Source organism: Ixodes scapularis, unplaced genomic scaffold, assembly GCF_016920785.2.
Source record: "Ixodes scapularis isolate PalLabHiFi unplaced genomic scaffold, ASM1692078v2 PGA_scaffold12__126_contigs__length_90152505, whole genome shotgun sequence".
Lineage (NCBI taxonomy): Eukaryota > Metazoa > Arthropoda > Arachnida > Ixodida > Ixodidae > Ixodes > Ixodes scapularis.
Window position 1 is genome coordinate 73,858,708 of NW_024609838.1, and position 19,588 is coordinate 73,878,295.

Below are 19,588 nucleotides of genomic sequence, written 5' to 3' on the forward strand. Positions count from 1 at the left end.
CAACAGTTACAACCAGAAAAAACAGCAAATCAGCTTCGATCTCTGGTAGCAGAAACAACAAAACACCAGAACGTGTTCTCCTCTGATACACAATCATTAAGGCGCACAGCTCTTCTGAGCATTGCTAGACAAAGAGCCGCGGCTTTCAAGGGACGCTAACGTGTTGCCGCTTTGGGAGGAGAGAAGGGAACGCCATCCAGACCTTTACGCATTGGCGCAAGTAGCCCTGGGAGTGCCTGTAACCCAGGTCAGAGTGGAGTGCGCCTTTTCTGCACTGAAGTTCATTCTATCGACTCGGAAGTGCCTTCTTTCCCCCGATATGCATGACGACGTCCTGCTTCTTCGGTCAGCTGCCTGACATTAAACTGCGCTTTCACCCACGTCCCGAGGTGCCCCAGCACTAGCTCGTTCGTCCCAAACAGTAATGTGAGCATTTATATTCTATAAGTAACACTTTTAAAAAATATCCATAGTTTAGCTTCTGCTCTCGTCAATTATATTTGTAGCATATGAGTACGAACCGGGTTAACCGGTTTGAACGTTTATTTTCTCACTCCGGAGCTGAACCGTTTCCCCTGAACCGGAACGAGAAACATTTCGGTTCGACACTCTGGTTGACTTGCGGTAGCGACGTACTGTCCTGCTGAGGTGGTGAGGATTATTCAGCAATTGCGGCGATTTCGGTGGAGTTCCGAAGCTCCTCGGCTTGGCCCACAGCCGTACCTTTCGTGAGGTGCTGCGTGCCTTATCGGAAGCTTTATTTTGTGTAACAGAATAGGCCAAAGTCATATAATTTGTAGCGAGAAGGAACGCTCAGCAGATGCCGTGAGCGTGCGATTTCTTAAAACAGGATATTCCAAGATATTCCAACCTATCAAGCGAGAATGGGTGGTCACCAACTGCCATGAAGGTGCTATTCTGTAGAACAGGATAGGCCAACGTGATATCATTTCTAGCGAGAAGGTCTGGTCGCCAGATGCAATGAACGTCCTATTTTGTAGAACATAGTAGGCCAAGGTCATAACAGCTCCAGCGAGAAAGGCCGGTCGTCAATTGCAATAAACGTGTTCTTTTGTAGAAAAAGATAGGCCATAATTACAACATTTCTGGCAAGACGGGCGGTCGTCAAATGCCACGAACGTGATATTTTGTAAAAGAGGATGATCCAAGGCTATAACATCTCTATCGAGAAGTGGCGGTTGTCGAATGCCATGCTCGGTCTATTTTTTAGAACAGGATAGGGCTAAGTCATATCATCTCTGGCTAAGAGGGCCGTCAACACATGAAATGAACATGCCATTTTGCAGAATAGAATAGGCCAAAATCATATCATCATTATCATTGTAGAGCTTTAGTGTGTAGAGCTTTAGTTAAGAAATTATATGAACAAGATGACATGCTACACATAATGAGAGTCGAAGGAAACCTTAGGGACGCATGCTAGATAGGTTTGGTAATATGCGAAAAAATACACGAAACAACCTCGACAGGATATTAATTTGAACGAAGAGGGTTGCAATTACCAGATATTGCTCAAAAGTTTTGCGAGTTTTTTAGTTCATGTTTTTCATCTGAATCTCCCGACATTGACACTTTCCACACTCCTTGGAGTTGTGGGGATGGGATGGCAGCGGATGAAGTTGAGATTTCTGAATTAATGGATACAGTTGATACTCTCAAGCAAAATCTAGCGACGGATATGGATGGCATTCCTAATTTTATTCTAAAAGGTTTGGCAGCTGTTGCGTCGGTGACTTGCACTGTCATATCTCTGTGTGATATACCGCCCCACGCATGCGCGCCATATGTTATCGCTTGGCGCCCTGTCTAGAAAAGCGGAACGCCACTGCTGTGGATCACTTTCATTTTGTTCGTTCTTGACGATGGACCATGTTGCAATAAAGCAGTAAGCCCTGCTGCCCCGGCGTCTGTCCCGACTCCCCTCAACTTAACAGTGGCGACGAGATGTGGGTCAGCAAGCCTGGTTGCTGAAGAACCATGAGCGTGGAAGAGGACGACAAGACTTCAGACAGGGCTATGCAGAACAGTTCCGTCTTGGGGCACCTTCCGGAATTTTCTCCGGAGAAAGGCAACTTCGAAGTGTACGTGGAACGCTTTGAAGCTTTCGCAACTGCAAACAAGATTGACCTGGCTACCAAACAGCAAGTATTTCTCACGCTTATCGGGGAGGCGGCGTTCATCACGCTTCGGAATCTGCTCTTTCCGAAAAAGCCTGTGGAAGCCACCGACGACGACATCGTCAAGATCCTCCTGAACCACTGCGCTCCCAGGCGTTCGGCGGTGGTGGAACGATACAAATTCTACCTAAGGGATCAACGTGAAGGTGAAAACATCAGTGACTTTGTCGTGGAAATCAAGAAACTGGCAGCTAAGTGCGACTTCGGCACGTTTCTAGAGGAGGCGCTTCGAGACCGTCTCATCGTGAGATTACAGAATGACGCAATCCGCTGCAAGTTGCTGGCGACAAGCGATAAAGATTGCACCTTTGACCGGGCCTTCAGCTCTGCCTTGGGAATGTAGGCCGCGCAAGGCCAAAGCAAGGAGGTTCGGCGAACAGAAGAACCCTCAGCTAGCACCAGTGTCCAAGATGACGTCAACTGGCAGCGAAAGTCCACACAGCGACAAGGTAAAAAGAACTTTCCGGCTTCAAAGACAAATGTCGCTTTTACTAGGTGTGGTAACGCACACACTTCAAAAGTGTGTCCTTACTTAAAGAGCAAGTGTTTCAAATGCTCAAAACCTGGCCACATTGCGAAAATGTGTAGAACAAGTGTCAAAGCCGTAACAACAGTAGAGAAAGCCGTTAAGGAAACTGATTTGTTAGAAGTTAGAGCAAAACCAAAGGCAAACGCCTACTGTGTAAGCGTAATGATTGACGGCAAACAGTTCGAAATGCAAGTAGATACGGGATCTGCTGTTTCAATAATGAGTGAAAGCTCATTTCGTAAAACGTTTGGAAACAAACGCTGTGAAAAAAAGCAACGTAAGGCTAAAAGCTTACAATGGAGGTTCGATTCCAGTGAAAGGGTGTGTTAACGTTCGAGTAACGTACGAGGGAGACGACCACATTCTGACGTTGATTATTGCGCAGGATGCAAAAGGGACAGTCACTCCAAACTTGCTGAATCGCGACTGGTTATCAAAAGTGCGATTGAACTGGTTTTAGATAATCTCAGTGCACACGGTCATGACGGAAGTGTCTTTAAAACAGAAGTACAGTAACGTGTTTGAAGGCGGAGTCAGCGTAATCAAAGGCTTCAAAGGAAGCTTGCTTCTTAAAGATAACGCCCGGCCTATTTTTTGCAAAGCAAGGCCGGTGCCTTATGCGCTCCGTGAAAACGTAGAGAAAGAACTAGAATCCTTGGAAGAAAACGGTGTAATTTACCGAGTCCAACACAGCGATTGGGCAACACCCTTACTCGTCGTTCCGAAGGAAGACAAGACAGTGAGACTCTGGGGATTATCGTGTCACAGTAAATCCACATCTGAAGGTAGATCACTACCCGCTTCCGTTGCCCGAAGACATGTTTGCGGCAGTAGCGGGAGGTCCTCGACTTGCCAAAAGCTTACGTGTAACTAGAGCTCGAGCAGCACTCGCTAGAGCTTCTAACGGTGAATACCCACCTCGGGTTATACCGGTTCCGACGACTTCCCTACGGCGTGGCAAGTGCGCCTGCATTGTTTCAGTCGGTGATGGATCAGATCCTTAAAGAAATGCCAAGCACTGCTTGCTACCTCGATCATGTTCTAATTTCCGGTAGAACACACGAGGAATGCGCAGCAAACACCGAGTGCGTGTTGGAACGGCTATGCGAGCACGGAATTCGTGTAAACCCGAGGAAGTGTAAATTTTTTCAGAAAAGTGTCCGGTATCTTGGACACGAGATAAGCAGAAATAGACTGCAGCCAACAAAAGAAAAGATGGAAGCGGTGTTGAAAGCGCCAGGGCCACAAAACGAGAAAGAGTTGAGGGCTTTCTTAGGCTTACTGAACTTTTACGCGAAGTTTTTTGCTGTGCCTTGCCTCAACGCTAGAACCGATGCACAAACTGCTCAGAAAAGGAAACGCATGGAACTGGACGCAGGAGTGTAAAGTTTTGAGTGTTGCAAACAACTCCTGTGCAGCAACGCTGTTCTTGAGCGTAATGACGCAGCGAAACCGCTCAAATTGACGTGTGATGCGTCTTCTTACGGTGTGGGCGCAGTTATCTCTCATGTGATCAACGGAGAAGAAAGGCCAGTGGCTTATGCATCTAGAACGTTAAGGGCCGCTGAGCGGAACTACGCTAATATCGATAGAGAGGCGTTGGCGATCGTGTATGGCGTACAAAAATTTCACAAGTATCAGTATGGCCGTCTGTTCACCATCGTAACAGACCACCAACCGCTCAGGCACATTTTAGATCCGAAAAAGCATTCTAGCTCCATAGCCGCAGCAAGAATGCACCGCTGGTCCAACTTACTTGCCAGTTACCAGTACACCATTCGGTATCGGAAGGGTGGTTGCATTGGAAATGCAGACGGGCTGTCCAGGTTACCGTTACCTTGTCCGCGGACGCAGGAAGCTGTTCATTATTTCTCGCCTGTTCCTGACATGCCGCTAACAGCTGAAGATGTCGCAAAAGGAACTGAGAAAGACGATCAGCTGAGGCAAGTTCGCGAGATGACTTGGCATGGTTGGCCCAAAGTTGTTGACAAAGAGCTGGAACCATACTTTATTAGACGGTACGAACTATCATTGGACATGAATTGCCTCCTATGGAACAACCGCGTGATTATTCCAAGTTCCTTGAGGAGAGGCGTCCTGGATCTTCTGCACGAAGAACATCCAGTAGTTAACAAGATGAAAATGCTTGCTCGGGGGATCGTATGGTGGCCCAACATTGACAAAGAGCTTGAGGACTTTGTCAGAGAGTGTGATATTTGTGACAGTGTCCGTGCTTAGGTACCGGCGGCACCGTTACAAACGTGGTTGTGGTGTTCCAATAATGGGGAACGCGTCCACTTGGACTTCGCCGAAAAAGATGGCAAGACTTTTCTGGTTATGGTTGACTCGCATTCTAAGTGGGTTGAAGTCGAATTCATGTCTAGCACAACCACTCAAAAGACGGTAGAGGTCGTACGGTCGGTTTTTGCGTCGTAGGGACTACCAGTCGAATTTCTGACAGACAATGGTCCACAATTTGCAAGTCAGGAGTTTCAAGAATTCCTTTGTAAGAACGGAGTCAAGCACATGCTAACGCCACCATACCACCCGCAGTCAAATGGGGCCGCTGAACGGGTAGTTCAGGCTGTAAAGAAGGCTCTGTTAAAATCGTTGTTGGCAGACCAAAAGAATGACTGCCCAAGAAGCATGTAGCACAAGATTGACAATTTTCTTTTTTCATACAGAATGACACCGCATTCTTTTACAGGCAAAACTCCCAGTGAACTTTTTCTCGGAAGAAAACTGCGAACAAGGTTATCTATTTTGAAACCAAACATGACGCGAGCAAAGCAAACCAAACTGGAGAGCGTCCAGAAAAGCTCAAATAAACAACGTGGTACTGTTCGCAACTTTTCTGTGGGGGATGCAGTAATGGTGAAATCCGTGAGGGGTGAGAGTGTCAAATGGTTTAGGGGAAAAGTGATCAAGGTTGTGTCTAGCGTTACATTTTTGGTACGGGTACAGCAGCGCATCAGATATGTGCATGCAGATCATTTGAGAGCCGTGAACTCGGCACATATCCCCGTGCCAGAACAGGTCGCTCAACCGTATTGGCCTGCTCTGCATGACAGCGCTGAGGATGATACACTTGTGGAAACGGCTGACGGAACAGGCCGCGCAGAAACTGGTCTGGGTGGTCCCGTTCAACCGCACGTCTCTCCTAGGAGAAGCACTCGTGCCAGAAGACCACCAGACAGGCTGGCGTATCATTGAGTGTGAATATTGAATTGGATTGTATGAGTTGTGTTATTACATGTTACTTATACCAATGTCTTACAAAGTGTACGTTGGTGTAATAGCGACTGTAAACTAAAAGGAGAAGGAATGTTGCGTCGGTGACTTGCACAATGTTGCGTCGGTGACTTGCACTGTCATATCTCTGTGTGATATACCGCCCCACGCATGCGCGCCATATGTTATCGCTTGGCGCCCTGTCTAGAAGAGCGGAACGCCGCTGCTATGGGGATCACTTTCATCGTGTTCGTTCTTGACGGTGGACCATGTTGCCATAAAGCAGTAAGCCCTGCTGCCCCGGCGTCTGTCCCGACTTCCCCTCAACGTAACAGTAGCATATTCGCATCCGTTTTAATATATATTTTTGATTTGACATTTTCTGCCGCGTCAAAAGCTGCTGTAATTGAACCAGTTTTAAATCGGGAGACCCAACCGAAAAAAAAAACACTATAGGCCGCTGTCATTGCTGTCTATTGTATCAAAAGTTTTTGAAATGGTTGTTTGTGCAGGAATAAATCCCTTTTTTAATACAGAATTAACCCTACCCAGCATGGCTTCATAAAGTTCAGATCGGTAGAAAAAAGCCTTTGTGAGTTTATGCAGTTTTGCGCTCATTTCATAGAAAACAGAAAAGTCAATGTAGTTTATTTAGACATAACGAAAGCTTTCGATACATTCGATCATGAATTTCTTTTAGTTAAGATTTCTAAATATGCTGCAAGCGAGAGGTACACAAAATGCTTTAGAACTTATTTGCTGGGGCGCGCGAATCTTGTACGCAAACAAGGAGTCCAGTCTCCCCCATACGTCGTTATATCTGTGCATTAGGGATCTAATCTTGGTCCCTTTTACACATAATTTCTTCCAAGGATCTCTTCGATTGTACAAAGTTTTCTCAGATGTTGCAATATGCTGATAACGTAAAAATATTTCACGAAATTGAGACCCCTGGAGACTGCTTGCAAGTACAATGTGATATTAATGCGTCAGTGCGTGCAGTGCGCGGTGTTCAAATAATTGTCTTATGTTGACTTCAAGAAAAAACAACGTGATTACATTTAGCCGAAAAAATAGTGCACACATATTCTTACATGCTGAACTAGTGTGAAACAGAAAGTCGTGGTCTCGGTGCGTTATGGTATTCCACCCTTCGCATGGAAGCACATGTCAATGGTGTAGTTGCTTCATCATTGAGGATGCTTGTTATGTTGTCCAGAATAACGCAGGATTTTCAAAACCCGCGCACTGCAATAGTACTGTATAACTTTAATGTCCAATCGAGATCGGAAATTTCATCAGATGCGTGGAATTCATTGATTTTGTCGAGACTAGAGCGCATTGAAGGCGTCCGGAGATGCGTTATTCGTTTGATATGCGACCGGCAGCTTGCTGAAAAAATTTACTATGATTATAACTGGCTACACTGTACATTGGAAATTACCACGCTTGCTGAGAAAAGAGATATTAAGGATTGGTTGTTTTTGCATAAATTATTGAACGACGGAGTAGCTTGCCCAGTTCTGCTAACCGATATAAGCATTCACGTAACATCTCGCTCCTTGAGATAAACTGAACTTTTTCGTGTTCCCAAACTTTCTAACACATCGCCTCTCACAAGAATTATGGCCTTTTATAACAATTTTGAGTCACCTTCAAAACAAGTTTTTATAAATTTTAGCGATTTTAAAAACAGTGGTAGCCAAAATAACACAGGTCATCTGCATTTCAATGTAGTCTTTGTACTTTTATTATTTCAGTGTTCGCATTAATTGTTCCGTTGTGAATGTATTCTTGTTTACCACTGGTAAGGCATTTATCTATTGGTGGGCATCTTCAACTCAAGAATAAATAAATAAATTGTACAACAATGTAGCTGTGCAACGCAGTTGAATCTTGTGAATTCAAACCTGAGAAAGACACAGACTTAAGTTTGAAATATTAGAATACAATACAATACAATACAAAAAAACATCTTTATTTACTTTGTTTGAAAATAATACAATATAAAGCCCACATAAGCCAATGATGGTTTGTGTGTGGGACGCGACAGGAGCCTCTGCATTTTTATTGCACACATAACTAAAAACAACAAAACATACCAATATTAGTACCTATTACTGCAGTTTATAGTATCTTCTACAGCTTATATTAGTTCGCCTACTTTGATGAGTACATGTGTAAACCCATCGAATCATATTGAATTAGCATTTACCTACCCTAAAGAAAAATAGAATTCACAACTTACGAGACAATTCTAATAATAGAACACCATAACAACCTTTTCTATCCTGCGTTTTCGGGGATACTCATCAGTTATACCTATTACCTTTTAAGAATCTTTTTTTCCCTGTTCAATTATCCACTTTTCTGCTATTTTTGTTATTCTAGGGGATTTTATTTCCAATCGGGTAATGTAATATAAAGCTTAGGTATGTAATATTTCCTTGTGGCCTCTCCATATCTTGTTCTTACAAATGGTTCAACAAATTTGTTATTAGGTATTAATGTCCTTTCTTTTTTATTTTCGCGCCTATATTTATTGGTGAAAAAATGCTTTATAATAATATCATACTTCATATGATCTCTGAAACGTAATATTCCTAATTCTTTATGCATATAATCTGAGAAACTAGTTTCTTCGCGTCGGTACCCAATATTTCTAACTATCCTTTTTTGAATCGATTCTATCTTTAGTTGTAAATACTTGGCACAGTGCCCGTAAACTGTTATTCCGTACTGAAGTACGGATTTACCCAGTGAATTGTATATCATTTTAAGTATGGACCGCGGTACTAGTTCTTGGATGTGATACATATGGGCCATTAATACCCTTAATTTTTTTACAAACCTGGTCTATGTGAATATCCCATTTAACATATCTGTCTATGTGCATACCCAGGTATTTTACATTATCAGCGTATTTTAGCGGGATGCACGAGCAGTTGTCGCAGTTCTCATCATGCATTTTTAGTGGAAATTCATTTAGGATTTTTTTTCTTGGATCTCTAAAGCATATTACTTGCGTTTTTGGAACATTTACAAATATTTGGTTTTTAGGGTACCATTGAATAATTTTATGTATATCATCTTGTATAGTCATTGCCGCTACTTCGTAATTTCTCTGTTCGTATACAATTACCGTGTCATCTGCAAATTGAAGGAGCTTACTTTTTAAGCTAACCTGTGCTATCTCGTTAACATATATATTAAAGAGTAGTGGACCGAGGACTGTACCTTGTGGTACTCCTTGTTTTACCTTAATTTTCTTGCTATATTTTGAGCCTAAACGTACTACCTGAAATCAATCAGCAAGATAATTCCGAAATAAATCATATGTCTTCCCTTGAATTCCAATACTATATTGTTTATCCATTAAGATATCATGATTGATTGTTTGGAAAGCCCTCGTAAAATCTATGAATAAGGCTAGAACATAATTACCGGCGTCGATGTTTTCATTTACATAGTCAAAAAAGTCTTCTAGAAGGTCACTGGTTCCTATATGTTCCCTGAATCCATATTGTGTGATAGTTAGTAGGTTATATTTAGCGATATAGCACCTAAGAACTTCATTAATATATTTTTCCATTATATAGTTTATCACAAAAAGGATACAAACTGGTCTATAATTTAGGAATTTATTTTTCTCACCTTTCTTGTATATAGGCCGAACAACGGATGTTTTAAGCTTTTTTGGGATGATGCCACTAGAAAATATACGATTGTACAACTGTAATAGGACAGGTTTCATTATATTGATATGGTATTTAATATCTCTAGCCCTAATTTGATCAAACCCTGTTGCCTTATTAGTCTTTAATTGCTTTACAATTTCAATTAGATCATTGTCATCCATATCGGGGAAAAATATTGAATCATTATTTCTTAATTGATTTGGTTGTCTTTCCGCTGTCGTACAACATAAAGTTTCAATTGACTTCACATCTTCTGTATTAAAACTATTTGCTAGTATCCCTAAGTCATGTTCAGGCCCGAAGTTTGTTTGAATAGTGTCTTCAATCGTTTTTTTCTTTTTTCGTTGTAACAGTTGGTTTACCAAGGACCAGCATTCTGCTGTATCTTTTGTCTCAGAGAATTTGTTCTAGTAATAATTTATTTTTGTTAATCTTATTAATGCTGTAACTTTATTCCTAATTATTCTGTTATTTTCTTTGTACTTCTTATTATTAGGAAATCTTTGCAGTAGTTGCCAAGCTTTCTTTTTTTTCTTTGATCAGGTCATCAATTTCTTTAGTTATCCATTGATTCTGTTGTTTACGTTTTTTCGTACTGCATCTTTGAGTTGACTTTGTATAAATATCATTGAATATTTTAACAATATTATCGTATAATTTTTCTGGGTTTTGTTCTTCGGCGAGAACATTCCAGTCGATTTCTTGGATATGTTTATCGACTATTTTATTATTTATAAATCAGCCTTCAACAATTTTATTACTGTTTTGAATAAGATCTGGAATAGTTACTGCCACAAAATAATGGTCAGCCACTTCTTCAGAAATTACTTGTCCTTCGGGATTCCCTTCCTTCGACCGCACGTGTATATGATCTATACATGACTGTGTTAGTTTCTCGCCTAATATCTCTTCTCTTGTGAATTCATATATCATTGATTTCAGTCCCGCTTGTGCCATATCATCTAGGTAATTATTTATCATTAAACTAGGTTTTGTGATGTCAAATCTTGAAGTAAGTATCAGACATTCATATAATTAATATGTGAGGCAAAGTAGCGATTTGCTATACAAGTAGCTAGACATAAAAAGCAGGTTTTTTACACTTTTTTCTATAAGGGCCAATTTATAGACAGGCACACACATTAAACATTGCTGAAGTTCAAAACGAATCATGGTTTTGGGCAAATATTCTCTAGTCGAATCTTGAAAAGTTTCTCCAAGCCTTTTACACAGTTGTTCCCTGCTTAAACGAAGATTCAGCTGAACTCGTGAAGGTTGTACTCAACCTTCCACATGTACAATTCTAAGCTGAGTTAGTTTTAATTAAATATTTACTATCATCCGTGGCCTCAAAAAGTAAATTTCTACATTGGCGTGGCGTGCAAATGTGATATTTGACATCAAATTTAACATAAAGATACGCACCTTCTTCCCAATCGGGTTAATTTTTAGACCTGCTTGCTATATGCCAATATCCTATATTTATTCTCGAATCTAGGCCTCTCAGAAAAATAACAAACACGCACGAATAATGAAAGCAAATCGTCAGGACTGTTGTGTCTGCGTAATCGCGGTACATCAGTCCTGTCAAGTGCGCTTATCACGGAGCACCCGCGTTCTGCGGAGAAGCATTCACCGCGAGCTTTGTGGTATGCTTGGGAGAAGAGCGTGTTGGTTTAAGTCATGGATGAAGAAAGAATAAAACAATTAAAACAGGGACAACACAACCACATCTTTCTGAAAGATGTGGTTGTGTTGTCCCTGTCCTAATTAATTTATTCTTTCTTCATCCATGAGCTTTGCGGGTATTGCTTTTCCGCAGAACACAACTGCCCGGTGAGAAACGAACTCAACTGGGCTAACCCGCCGCGATGAGCAAATTTTATGGATTAGGCGAAAACTCTGTTTGAATTAAGCGGCTTATAAATGCATTGAAAACATATCGGGATAACAGAAGTATTTCAATTTGTGTGAGTTAACCGGATGTACGCAATATCCGAGTTTCAAGTATCGCGAGTGCGCTGCACACCTTTCGCAGTAATTAAAAAAAAAAATTAACACGAGCTGTGTTTTTGGCTGCTCATATTGTCATTATGCATGTGGCTAACTGGCAGATCTAGCTTGGCCTACATCAATCAGCTGATGGCGACTATTTTGTTAGCGAAAAAAGGGGATCTCGGTTTTTAATTTCCGTCTGTGGTGTGAGACGAGTTAACGCCGACGGTGGCCGCGAACACCTTGTGTGGCGTGATGCTGGGGTAAGCTTATGTTCATTAGGAAACCCTGACTAAATGCGCGCTGCCAGGCGATTCGACACCTAATGTGCGTGAAATACGGCTCAACTTGTATTTGTACCGCGAAGCCCCTTTCTTCTCCAGACCTGTAAACAACTCAGTTAATATCAGAATGAATTAACTTCCTTATTTTTGTATCCCATTCATTTTATACCCGAAAGGACTCCAGACATGTTCTTTGTTTCAACATGAATTCATGATTTTGATAGTATCAGTAATATTTTGTTTGTCTCTCATTTTATGTTTAATGCTTTGTCATAATCTATGCGTTAACGATCAGGGCTGTAGGCAATACGGTTTTTCTAACACGACCCCCTTTATTTGCAGGTCATTCCACGTGGACGTAATTATAATACAGACACACCTTGAAAACATAATCCACACTACGCCCGATTGTAAAATTACTGGACCTTCCGTCTTTGAAGGAGGCTTTAATCGATACGAAGTTTCAATAGTGAGTATAACTTCAATTCATTATTTTAAACGCTACACTTTCGACACGCCGATATTTAAGTATTCTGTTAGAATTGTTTCATAAAAATATAATTTATAAACGTTTGGACGGGTATTAATTAACAAACAAAATTATACTTAGTTTTGACTAGTTGAAGCTTTTGAGCATGGAGTGTCATTCATCCTAGCTTCAGAAGACCGGAGCACATATTTGTTATTTTTCACTAAAGGAAGAAAGTATAAGCTCGTGCGTTGAGTCTCCTTCTGTTGTTCGTCAGGAAAACATCTTTACTGCAGGAACAGGTATGGCCTAAAAATTGTATAGAATGGTCGTGAAAATTCGTTATCGCAAGCTACTAAAATACATTATAAGGCAGGTTTTAAATTATGATCTCAGTAAGGTAATTCCCAGGAGCGATCAATGAATAACCGATGTTATAACAACATTGGTTATGATTAATCCTATAACAAGATGCCATACAGTTGATATCGCCTCTTTGAAAAGGCTTTTAATCCATAAATGCTTTTATAATTTCAGTCTAGTAGTACTACCAACCTGCATCCGATACATCTCTCTTTTGTTTTGTAAAGCAAAAGACTGAATAGTGTTAGAAACAGTCAAGCAAGTACTGACAAGGTAAAACAACAAAATGTAAATTAAACACGCAAAATCAAGTTTAAAAAATAATCTAGATTATTTGAGCAGCATGATTCGTTTCCCCTGTGCTTTGGAAAAACCAAGAACCAGACACGTAGGCTCTTTGGTGACCTTGGTCACGCGAAGCATCCAGTTTTTTGAGTAATTAGTTAGTTCTTTGTGATAACTTAGGTGGCTTCCTTTATTGTACGAGTTTAAAGTCGCATAATACCTGGCCCACACCTGCTATTTACCTCACTGTCCTCCCACAAAGGTTGAAACTCTTTCGACGTCTCTATGGGGAATGCTGTCGCTTTTCCCCAAAATGGCCTTCAAACTCTCGTGCCAACTTGGCAAGGAAAAGGGGCCACATATTTTTTTTCTAACTCGCGGTTTTATTCTCTACCATCAGACGTCAATTTTTTTTTTCATTTTATTATAATTATATATTACTCGACCCTGAAGATATAACTCCCTTTTCAGTTCAGGAGCTAGCGGTTTCCCGAGATTTGGAAGTCCTTACCGGAGTCTCCTTCCCATCCATTTTATAACTGCTTAGTCAGGTCATTGAACTGGCTTATTTAGAAAAATTGGTGCATTTATTTCACCTTTTCTAATACCCTTTGATTGCCCTGAGTTTCTTCGTTAGCAAAAATTTTAAAGCTTTTTAAAACACCGGCTGAAAACAACTTGAAATATGTCATATTGTACTGTTGCATTTTGTATTACTCGCAACACAAGCTGTCTTCCTTTTTCAGCACATAAATAAACAAGAACATCATAGCGGTGCTATTATTACTTGTTCTTAATTATTAGACGGCTAGTAGTTCAAGGTGTTTTCTTCGTATCTGAATTCGTTGAGAATGCATTGACAGGTACGTCTTAGATGGATGCTCTCAAAGGCCCACCTGAGTTATGCCCCCATTATGTTCTAGCTCCTTTTCTAACAGAGATGCAAAAGGTAGCCGACAGACTAAACGTTGGATGGAAACACACCTTTTGTTTTTAGGTCGACTATTTTTAATCATATCAGTGCAATACAAAAAAGTAGCGCGAGTGTTTTGTATTTAATGTTTACAAAATATCGTCCCTCATGCAGATGTTGGAACATGACCTTTCTCATTGATCTCGGTATGACCACTTTATATCTTGGCATTAATTCTCCGTAAATGCATAGCAATAGTGGTTAAAACGAAACCCGCCCTTCAAGAGCATCGGGGTTGTTTTCCGACCGTCAAATACTTGACGCAGTTTGTCTTGTGCCCTTGCTTCCGTCCATCACATTATTAAGAAGCGAGCAAGTCCGCTGACCCCCCTTGTATAGTTAATGTCAACATCACCTTTGCCGGTCATGTAGAAGTTGCTCGATATACCTTTCTGAGAAGGTGTGTTGGGTGAATGACATTCTTTCCTCGTGTACAAGCTCCAGGACATTGTCGAATTGCTTGAGTCTCAAAATAAGTAGCTGTAATGTAGGTGGTAAATCACTTAGGATATTTTTGGATGCCGCAAGTAGCCGTTGGTGGTCCGTTTCAACTACGACTTACAAAACGGTGAATAATTTTGGAAAAACCACGCAACCGAAAATAATGATAAATTTTGATTTTTCTATTTGATTTCTATGTTACTCTTGTGAAATTATCTTTAAGCAAATGTGTCAATAGAAACTTTGACGCAGGTCACTATTTTTAATAGATAACAACTTATCTGGTACTTTTTACAGCAGTTGAGCCCTTTCACTGACAGGGTATGAAAACGCTGCGCTTGCCAGATGGGTAAGACTTTGACTTATTGCGACGCCTACAACAGTCCTCATCTGGTATCCTAAATTGAATAGTACTAACTCCTGCTGAAACACGAAAGAAACAGTTTCGTGATATGTATAGCAGTTTGGAAAGAGCGCAGTCAGATCAAGTAAAGCTAATAGTTCTTTAAACTGTCATTTGACAAGCAACTTCAACTACCAAAGTAACGTAAGTAAAATGGAGTGGCTGAGGACAATAGGGCACCCTGCCGATGGGCCTCAAGGCAACTCTCTTCCTGGAATGTGCGCGAGTGTGCGGACTCTTTCTCCCTCCTCCCTTCTTTTTATTTACTGTCTCCTTCAAGCGTCATTGTGGTCATCATGATCATGTAGCAGTCAAAGACTAACATCGTCGCACTAGTTTCAACAGCGCTGCAGGCCTGCATGGTATAGGTTGTAGCCTTTCTGCTCTGTTGTGGCTTCTTTGATCCTGAATTAAATGTTAGTATTGTTGGCAGATCAGGTTAATATTGCGAAAAAATCACAGGTAGCTTATAGAATGAGCTAAGTTGAACCACAGATAAACCTACGTGAGTAGGCAGGCGAAAATTTTGTGGTGCAGAACAAAGGTTTTGTTGCCGTCGTTATGAAAGTGATCAACTTGTAAAACTAGGTTTTAACATGTAAAAAACTGCAGCCTCAAAAAAAAGCGCTAAAGTCATAACACAGCCTCAATTTCGAGATCTATATTGCATTTTGATGTTCGCTGAAGATGCCAAAGTTTATTGTTTTGTTGGAAAGTGCAAAAACTGTGGTTATTTATGCATCGGCTTGCCTTGAGTGCAGACGCAGCTGACGCTTCTGAGTAGATGGGACATATCAGTTTGAGAAACAGATATCACTGGGCCTTCTCTATACAAGACTGGTTGAGCGATAATGGTACACGCGCAGAAACATGATGAACACCATTGTTGATACGTTTCGACGCTGCATGATTGGTTCCTGCTGCTCGTAGCGTCGGCTCTGGAGAATCGGATAGAGTTGTGGGACACAAGAATACAAAATAAAATAAAAAAAGTATTGGTTGTTGGGGCTATTTCTTTCCTTTCTCTATTTAATGCCTCAAGCAGTAATAGGCAACTGTAACCCCTTGATATCTTCAAAGGGCTGGAAAAGTCTACCGCTTCGGAAGCAATTTTATAAACCGACTTTCGGTAAAACGTGTCGAAGAAACCGCGCTTGTTGAAACAAAGTTCAATGAAATGTCCTGACACACTATGACGCACCTTACACGAATCACCCACGCCACAGTGCAATATTGGTCTCCTCGCAAGAACAAAAATGAAAACAAAAAGAGCGACACGGCGACTTTTTCAAAAAGATGCGACGGCCCGTGCTAGCAACACGCCTATTTAAATTGAGCGACACATGCGTTTTTTGTATAGAATGCAAGACTGTATGTATCGGTTTGATGAATGGATGAAAATATGGGGGCACTATTTACATTAAGGTAATATAATACAGCAGTAAACTAAATTAGTGTGACTGTTAGGTATCTTTTGCAGTGTGCAAAGCGGCTGGTGTATAAATGGGTGCACAAAATGCAATTTTTCTAAGGCAAATTTTTACCAACAAACATCCGATGTCTAACTTGGCTACAGTGACAACGTGGCTCGGTACAGTAGTAAAAACCGCGTTCCCCTCTTTTCAAATTGCCTCTGCACTATTGTATGCTCAAATCCTCGCAGTTGCATAATATTAAAATAAATATGGTAAGCAGTCACTAATCGCAACGTGCAGTGTTTAGACATTAATAACTAGGGATGCCGCGAACTTTTTTCGAATCGAAGTTTCGATGATCGAATCAAGCGGTTCGAAAGGTTCGAAAGATTTCGATTTTTCGAATTGTCTATATCGTAAAATTCGACGGAGGTCGAATTTTCGAACTTGTTAAGCTAAGAAGTTCGACGCTTTTCGAACCGTCGAACTTATTACGCAAAAAAATTCGATCTTTTTCGAACTTTCGAACTTATTGCGCTGCAAGGTTCAATGCTTCTCGAACTTTCGAACTTGACTGACCAAAAAATGCGATGAATTTCGAACTTTCGAACTTATTTATCAAGAAAATTCGAAAAGTTTCGAACTTTCGAATTTTGAAAAGTCAGAAGGTCGACGAACTTCGAACTTTTAGGGTAAAAGTTCGACGTTCGTCGAACTTCGAAAGACCGGCGGCCGGTTTCATTTGATTTCAAGGAGTGGGGTACATTCGTAATTTTTTTTTCTCGAACTTTTACACGCGGTGCTGCGTTCCTTACGAAAGACAATGTCATTTATTTCAATGTTCTGGCATGCTTAGGTTTAAAGAAATAAATCCCCGAAGGGGCGAGGACGGACGACACGACGGGTTTTTGACGATTATCGTTTGTGCCAGATTTGAAGCACGCTGCAGCCGGAGCTATTTATGGTAGATATGTTATACTTTTTTAAGAATGATCTGTGTATAGCTACAGGTAAGTGCCGTCTTGAGATGTGATTATTGTTATTCAACGTGAGTTTCGAAGAAATGTCCAAACATGTATCTGCATGCAATTATGACCTAAACTTGATATTTATTTTCGTCTAAGTTGTTTGAGGTATCGCATTTAAATTAGCACCACAGACAGTACATATCATTGCCATCTGCAGAATACAAAATAATATATTTATTGTTTTTTCACGTTAAGGAATAAATTAACTCATTGCAGAAGATTTCTAGTAGTGTTCAAGTTGAGCACGTCATTAAAAGAAAACTTTTTTTTTTTTCGCTTCACGTTCCTGGGACGTGTTTCTTTTAGCCTGTACACATTTTGGTAAAAGAAACTTGTTTCGAAGTTCTGAACCTCTGAATATGCTCGAATAGAACACTTCCGGCGAATTCTTGATATTTTTTTTTCTCCTGCTTTTTATTCCCGCATTTATTCTTTTTTTTTTCTTTTGTTACTATCGGCACAAGTGTTTAGGTCGAAAAGACAGCTTTGAACTTCGGAACCACTAAGCATGTGACGAGCAGTGCCTTCTGACAACGAGTTTCTAACAGTGACCATCTGCGCAACCTTTTATGTAGTGAAGAGCGACAGTAGCTATACATATGCATAAATAATTTCAGATTAAAATAAGCTCGACCACGCCCTCTGTCCCCGTATTGTTTTCTTTAACAGTCCGAAATACCTGCAAGGGAAAAAAGGAGGCTGAAGCCCCCCCCCCCCCCCCCCCCCCCCCCCCCCGCTACCCTCTTTCCCCCCGTTTTTCCTCTTCCGACGCCACTTGTATGGTAGAACGCTCCTCGACCTCGAGTTGTGTCGGCTTTTGTGCTTTTTGCGAGGCGATTCCTCCGTCCCAGAAAATAAACCTCCAGGACCATTATAAACTTCACCGGATCGGATTACTACCAGCGTGCAAGGGGTGGCGAGCTAGTTTGCCAGGTCGCTTCAAGGTTTTTCTGAGCCTCAACCTCCTGCTCGCCCAATGGCCGTTTCGAACTGGATGAGTCTCGTAAAACAGTGTTTTCGTGCAATCACTACTGCGTGATAAAGACCCCCGCCCCCCCCGGGGGGGCTGGCGGTCACAATTCTGCACTGGCAAATATTCTAGCACGTCCGGGACACTCGTCGTCTCATTTAATTGCCTTACCAACTTCGCAGAATCTAGGTATCACACCCTAACTTTTCTAAACTTGATTTTGTGAAAACAAGCGAGTCGTGAAAACGTTATTTGAAACTGAAACTGTAGAAAAACTTGAAAATCGGACTTCAAACTTTGAAAACTTGGATTAGAAAAAAATTCAAAATCTTCGAAGTTTTTTTTTTTTTTTTTTGAATGTAGCGTTAAAAGAGAATCGAAACTTTCGAACTTTTCGAACTTTAAGCCAAAAGAAATTCGAAATCTTCGAATTGTTCGAACTTCATGTCTATAAAAATTCGAAGCGTTCAAAGTTTTCGAATTTTTTTACAAAGAATTTCGAAATCTTCGAATTTATCGAACCTGAAGAAAAAAAAAATATTCGAAATATTCGATTTCGAAATTTTAGAAACCGTGAAAGCTTCGAAATTTTCGAATTCGAAACTCCGCTGTGGACAAAAGTTGCGAATTTTTCGAAATCGAACCTTGGTCGGTACGAAAATATCAAAATTTTTCGTAATCGAACCTTAGTTCGTTTCGCAAATATCGAAACCTTTCGAAATCGAACCTAGGGTGGTTCGCGACATCCCTATTAATAACACCCCAGAGAATTTTTGCCGTTCCACCCGAAGCAAAAAAAAAGAAAAATCTTCGTGAGCTGCATGCGGCTTATGTTTTCTGTGTTCTGTACACTTTTTCAAGTGTTATCACATCTGTATTTGCATATTTTCTTAGACGCAGGCCCTACAGTACGCCAAATTAGAGAAAGATGTATTCAAGCGATCATCACTGATGATATCATTTTCCATGGGTGTGTGGACGTTCACCAAGAAGAGCGGAGCAGGGGCCTTCCACATCGGTACACCTTGCAATTACGCTTTTCCTGTCAAAGTGCTTACGGTAAGCTACTCTGATCAAATGAGAGGTTTGCTACTAAGTGGGCCAACACTCGGAGTCTGTTCAACGGAACAGGTTCTGAAGGTAAAATAACTGTTACATTGTGCAGTGCTCTGGCTTCCGCGTACATACAATTATTTAGGTATTTATTTATTAACCAATACCGCGACCTCAAATAATTTCATTGCAGGAGTGGAAAAGAATACATACATTGCATGACATTAAAACACAAAAGATAAATGAAGTGCGC

At 40.9% G+C, this 19,588-nt stretch overlaps 1 pseudogene; it reads left to right on the forward strand.

Annotated features, from left to right (window-relative positions):
• Window positions 1-2,037: 2,037 nt before the first annotated feature.
• On the forward strand, window positions 2,038-3,057 carry LOC121047063 (annotated as a pseudogene).
• The last annotated feature ends 16,531 nt before the right edge of the window (window positions 3,058-19,588 follow it).